The sequence below is a fragment of the Mus pahari genome, chromosome 3, assembly GCF_900095145.1.
Source record: "Mus pahari chromosome 3, PAHARI_EIJ_v1.1, whole genome shotgun sequence".
Taxonomy (NCBI): domain Eukaryota; kingdom Metazoa; phylum Chordata; class Mammalia; order Rodentia; family Muridae; genus Mus; species Mus pahari.
Window position 1 is genome coordinate 14,244,493 of NC_034592.1, and position 6,413 is coordinate 14,250,905.

At 46.0% G+C, this 6,413-nt stretch overlaps 1 pseudogene; it reads left to right on the top strand.

Moving 5' to 3' along the window:
* Positions 1 to 5,092: 5,092 nt before the first annotated feature.
* Positions 5,093 to 5,920, top strand: LOC110319427 (annotated as a pseudogene).
* Positions 5,921 to 6,413: the final 493 nt, after the last annotated feature.

A 6,413-nucleotide genomic window follows, 5' to 3' on the forward strand; every position in this document is an offset into this window, starting at 1 on the left:
AGGCAAGTCAGTCACCAAATAGTAATAGGAGCCAGAGCATATAGGACCTGGTCCTGTAACCGCTGAACCATCTCCACTCCTCTGTCAATGGAGACAGGGTCTGATGTATTCCAAGCTGGCATCAGACTTGCTAGGTAGCCACCCACTTTAATTTTATCCTCTGGCCTCCACCTCCAATTGGGACTGCAGCCCTGGTTTCGTTCTGTGCTAGGGATTGAACTCAGTCAGGCACTACATTAAGTGACCTGCAGCCCTGTCTTACTCTAAGACAAGTTTCACCAGGTTGTCCAGACTGGCCTTTCAATACTCCTGCCTCAGACCACCAAGTCCTTGGGGTTGTTAGGTAGGTAGTCAGACATTAGCAATCTTGGTAGCCTCTGAGAACTTCTCTCACATAATCAGTTCTGTATCCCACTTCCTGTATCCTAGCAATGCAGCTTTTAAAGAAATGTCATAGTTGCTCCTTAAAAATTCAAAAAAAAAAAAATGGGTGTGGGGGGAAGGTCTCTCTATTTAGCTATGGGTGACCTGGAATTTACTATATTCCCTGATGGCCTGCCAGGGGTTACATAAGAACCTTCTTTGAAAAAACATTTTACTACATTTTGTTTGTTTATGTTTATGTGTGTGTGAGTGCCATAGAGAGAGAAGACATAGGTGAACAATTGGAGAAAATCGGCTCTCTCCTTCTACCCTGTGGTCCCAGGAGCCGGACTCATTGTCTAGTTTAGGTAGCAAGCATCTTTACCTACTGAGCCATCCCACCAACCCGGGACAAAGCAGGTCACTATATTCTGCTGGCAAGGCAAGGTCCCTGTGTCTCACCATTTTTCTTTCCCGTGCTCCCGTGTGGTCCCTGGCTGTGGGATGTGACGTAGGAGGGCGAAGCCTTTGCTCTCCTCTTCCTGGCTCACTGGGATGCTTTCTTTCCCGCATCCACCATTCCCATAACCGAGAATGACCTTGGCTCAAATTTAGGGGAGGAGAGGGGAGCAAAGAGAGCAGCTGGGGCTTGCCCCAATTTGGCACTGTGGGCTGGTCGCTGTAGCCCGTGACAAAAAAAATGGAGGCACTGTTCTGCTTTGAACATGTGTGCTGTGTGTGACCCTGGGATTCAGGATCTTTCAGATGAAAAAAATGACATCTGTTGCTCGAGTGTGCATGTGCGCATGCGTGTGGTAATGCATGCCGCATGTGTGAAGGTCAGTGGACAACTTGCAATTGTTGCTTCTCTTTTTCTACCACATAGGTCCCAGGGATTAAACTCAGTCCCTCAGGTTTCCCAGCAAGTGTCTCTACCCACTGAGTCATCTCTCTGGCCCCAGTTGTTTTTCTAATTGAGTAGATTTCACATGTAAGACAGCTAAGAATTTAGGCCACGGTTAAGTGTTTTAGTAGCTTTATTTCCCGAGGACTTGACTACCTTACCAACATAAAAAAGGGCATCTCTCCCGCTTTTTCACGTGTGCCCCAAATGAGAGCAAAGTCACACATGGGCACGCTGTCCCTTCTTGCCTTTTCTTCTATGGGCCCCTGCCCCACTGGTAGTTTGTGAAAACAAGGATTGGGAGCCAAGCCCAAGCCGGTCCTAGTGACACTTCTGTTCCCCTCACTGAGATCAGACCTTCTCTACCACGGCAACGGGTGGGCTCCTTTCCCATGAGGCCATGGGTCCCTCTGCTGCTTTCTGCTTCCAACTTCCCTTCCCTTACAAGCCTCTGCTGGCTCTGGGATCTCCCTTGCTTACCCATTCAGGGAGACTCACCTCCAGCTACTTCCTCTTGCTCCCAGTGTCCTCTTGGCTCCTGCTACACCCATTCTAACCTGACTCAGTACTTTTCCAAAAGGGGTGTGACTGTACTCTCATGATATTTTCTAGCAGTTCCTACTGCCATGGGAGAAAGGTCAACAAGTTCCCTTTCTTCCTTTGATATGTATCTCCATGATCTATCTATCTATCTATCTATCGATCGATATATATAGAGAGAGCTAGGATGCCCATACACATAAATAAGCAAATTCTGTTTTTGTAGAGAGAATCTCTTATGTACTGTATGGAGTATCACCTGTCAATAAAAAGCTGGTTGGCCAATGAGCAGAGGCAGGAAATAGGAGGTGGGAATTCAGGTTGAGAGAAAATCTGGGAAAGAGTCAGATGCAGAAAGATGTGCCCAGAACTCTTAGGAGACAGAGGCAGACTGAGAGGAGGTGACCATCCACGTGGCACTTGTAGACTAGAATAAATGGGCTAATTACGTTACAAGCTAGTCAGAGACAAACCCTAGCTTATGGCCTAGGCATTTGTTCATATATAATTAAGTCTCAGAGCCATTATTTCAGGAACTGGGGTGCGGGTGGGAAAGCCCGCAGTTACACGTTTTCTGTCATCCATGTCTAGAGAAGGAACAGAGAAGACAGGAAGCTAAAGTTACTGGAGAAAGATGGCGGAGTGAGAACAGGCAGCATAAGAAGGCCACTTATGGCTCCTCTTGAGAAAATGAGCTGTCAGATAGATGCTAGATCTGTGAGGAGGTACACAGGTCACTGGAAGGGACAGTACCCAAAATAGGCTACCCTCCTAAGGTACTTTCTGCTCTCCCAAATTAAAGGATTCTTAGACAGAGCACAAACATTGCCCCTGTCCTGACCTCCTGTTGGCCTCTGATGGAGGTTTTTTGTTTTTTGGGGTTTTTTTGGTTTTTGTTTTGTTTTATTTTGTTTTGTTTTGTTTTTTTGCATCTTCTGTAGCCCAGGCTGGACTCAAAGTTACTACGTTTGTCAAGGTCAATCATGGCTGATAATCACTCCTGCCTAGAGTCATTATCCAGGAAGGAGCCTCAACTGAGAAAATGCCTTAAAAAGATCCAGCTGGAAGGCATTTTCTTAGCCAGTGAGTGATGGGGGAAGACCCAGCCCACTGTGGGCGGTGCTACTCCTGAACAGGTGGTCCTGGGTTTTATAAGACAGTAGCTGAGCAAGTCATGAGGGACAAGCCAGTAAACAACACTGCTCTGTGGTCTCTGCATCAGCTCCTGCCTCTAGATTCCTGACCGGTTTGAGTTCCTGTCCTGACTTCCTTCAGTGATGAACCCTCTCACCTCCATGTCGCTCCTGGTCATGGTGTTTTATCACAGCGACAGAACCCCAGACTAGGACGCTCCCTTCCCAGGTGCTGAGGTTGTAGGCCAGGCACCATGTTTGTCTTGGGTACGTTTATTTATTTATTTAAAGAATTATTTATTATGTATACATTGTTCTGCCTGCAGGGCAGAAGAGGGCGCCAGATCTAATTATAGATGGTCATGAGCTACCATGTGGTTACTGGGAATTGAATTTAGGACCTATAGAAGAGCAGCCAGTGCTCTTAACCTCTGGGCCATCTGACCAGCTCCCAACTGATTTATTGAAATCTACTGTGTGTGTGTGTGTGTGTGTGTGTGTGTGTGTGTGTGTGTGTGTGTGGTCTTTTCTTGCATGCATGTCTGTGTATCATATACATGCCTGGTGCCCTAGGAGGCCAGAAAATGGCCAAAATTTCCCCAAGACTGGAGTTACAGATGGTTGTAAGTTGCTGTTTGAGTGCTGGGAATTGAACCAGGGTTCTCTAGAAGAGCAGCCAGTGCTCTTAACCACTTAGTTTAGCTCTTGGATAAACTTTAAAGATCTCTCCTTGATAGCACTCCTCTAGTCAGTTCTTACCTTGTATACGGGACACTGGCCTTTGACTTTTGGAGACGGCCACCAGCACAGCACTCCAGTGACAGACATGCCTTTCTAATACATCCTGGTTACGGGCTACTAGAATGGTAGTGGGATGATCACGGCCACCCAGCTGTAAGTAGATGTAAAGGTCTCAGATGCACTTCTCTGGCCTAGGTTCTGAGTAGTACTTTACCTCCAGATCAGTAAATTCCTTTGTTACGGGCGTTTAACTGGTACTCACTCTGCAATATCCCAATGCTGGCCTTTAAAATCATCCCTGGATTTGATCTCCCAAGATCTCATCAACGCTGTATGGTTCTTCTTTGTTTCATAGGACTCTCAGCCTATAGGTAAATCTGTGGGCATTGGTTACCATCTTCATTGCTCTTGAACATCCTAGTTCTCTGGACAGTTGAAAACAGGTTCTGTCTACTGTAATATTGCACTGATCCTATTAGTCTCTGGAGCTGTGTAATTAACCACCACTTTAATTTATCTCTTTCTATTCAGAGTTGATCCTCCCTCAGTGGGTAATATGAGAACCTAAATCCATCTGTCTGGGACCCTGATCTTCTTCCAAGATCTGGAGTCCAGTAAGACTGAAGACATAAATGCTTCCACCTCGTTTCAGCCTGAAGTAGCCAGATCAACTCAGTACTGGTCACCTAAGTGATTTTAATGCCTACCCCTTGAGAGGGACATTAGCAGGCATGGTCATCGAGGCTGATTCCCTTTGGTCAGCTTGGACTCCACCTTCTGTTTCCCTGAAAACACTGTGAGTTTTTTTTTTCTTTCCTTTTCTTTTCTTTCTTTCTTTCTTTTTTTTTTTTAACACTGTGAGTTTTAAGGATGGAGAAGTGTCTTCTCTGTGCTCCTTAAGGCTGTCAGTGCTGTATGAAAGGGGGCTGGGCTAAGGAGACAGGGCTCTGTGTCCCGCTGTGGAAAAACCATTTCCTTTTGGTCAAGCAGGGCTGCCTATACATTTGTTTATTTATTTATTATTATATTTATTTAATGTTTGTGTGTAAAGCAGGGATTAGAGGTCAGAGGACAACTTGTGGGAATCCGTTCTCTCCTTTTACTCTGTGGGTCCTCGGGGTTGAAGTCAGGTCATCAGGCTTGGCAACAGGTGTCTGAACCCACGGATCCATCTTACTGTCCTCGTGTCCCCTCCTCCCTTTCCTTTCCTTTTAATCTACTTGTTTACATGATTTATTTATTATTTATTTATCAAAAGAGCTAGATCTAGTAAAAAGAAAAAGGAATGGCTTATGATTTTGACTCTGGCCCTGGGGAGAGAAATAACATTCTTTTTTAAAAAAGATTTTATTTATGGTCATTGCTTATAGACTGGAAGCCACTGCCTTAGTTCTCTTTTCCATCTTGCAAGATGGCAGGTGAAAAGGCGCCTGATACAAAGGAGAAGAAACCTGCAGCCAAGAAGGCTGGACATGATGCTCTGGTCCCTGGGCCGCTGGTGCAGCCAAAAAGGGTAACCCTAAGGTTAAAAAGCCCAGGAAGGGGAAGCCGCATTGCAGCCAAAACCCTGTCCTGGTGAGAGGAATTGGCAGGCAATGTACTCCAGAAAGGCCTTGTACAAAAGGAAATACTCCGCTTCCAGGTCCAAGGTTGAGAAGAAGAAGAAAAGGAGAAGGTCCTTGCTACTGTCACAGAGACAGTTGATGGGGACAAGAAGGATGGCACCCGGGTGGTGAAGTCTCAAAACATGCCTGGGTGTCATCCTACAGAAGCTGTGCCTCAGAAGCTGCTGAGCCCTTCAGCCGGATCACTCCCTGGTCCGTCCTGATGGATCATCCTCAGGGGCGCCACAGGGACACGAGAGCGCTTCTCCTGAAGCAGCTGGGCAGGGGCTTGCTACTTGTGACTGGATCTCTTGGCATCCACAGAGTTCCTCCATGCAGCACACACCGCGAGTTTGTCATGGCCACCTCTACAGAAATTGCTATCAGCGAGGTTAAAATCCCCAAACGCCCTACGGATGCTTCAAGAAGCAGCCGCCACAAGCCCAGGCATCAGGAGGGTGAGGTCTTCCACACAGAGGAGGAGAAATATGAGATACAGAACAGCGAACGGCTGATCAGAAAACTGTGGACTCGCAGATTTTGCCAAATATTTTGCTGTTCCTCTGCTCCAAGGCTACCTGTGATCTCAGCTCTCCCTAACAAACAGGACGTATCCTCACAAACTGGTGTTTTAAATTGCTTACAACCAGGACTGGTGAGATGGCTCAGTGGGTAAGAGCACCGACTGCTCTTCCAAAGGTCCTGAGTTCAAATCCCAGCAACCACATGGTGACTCACAACCATCTGTAACAAGATCTGATGCCCTCTTCTGGAGTGTCTGAAGACAGCTACAGTGTAATTATATATAATTAATTAATAAATCTAAAAAAAAAAAAACCAAAATTGCTTACAACCTAACTAAACAGCTTCATATGTTAAAAACATCAGTAATAGAAAAGATTTTATTTTACACACAAGTGCTCTATCTGCATATATGTTTGCATGCCAGAAGATTCCATTAGGACCACTGAATCCACTCAGGACCTCTGGAAGAGCAGGCAGTGTTTTTAACCACTGAGCCATCTCTCCAGACCCAAGAAATAACATCCTAAAATATAAGAGTGGGTAAGGTGTGGTGTTCACAGTTTGAATCTCAGCACCTGGGAGACAGAGGCAGGCAAATCTTTT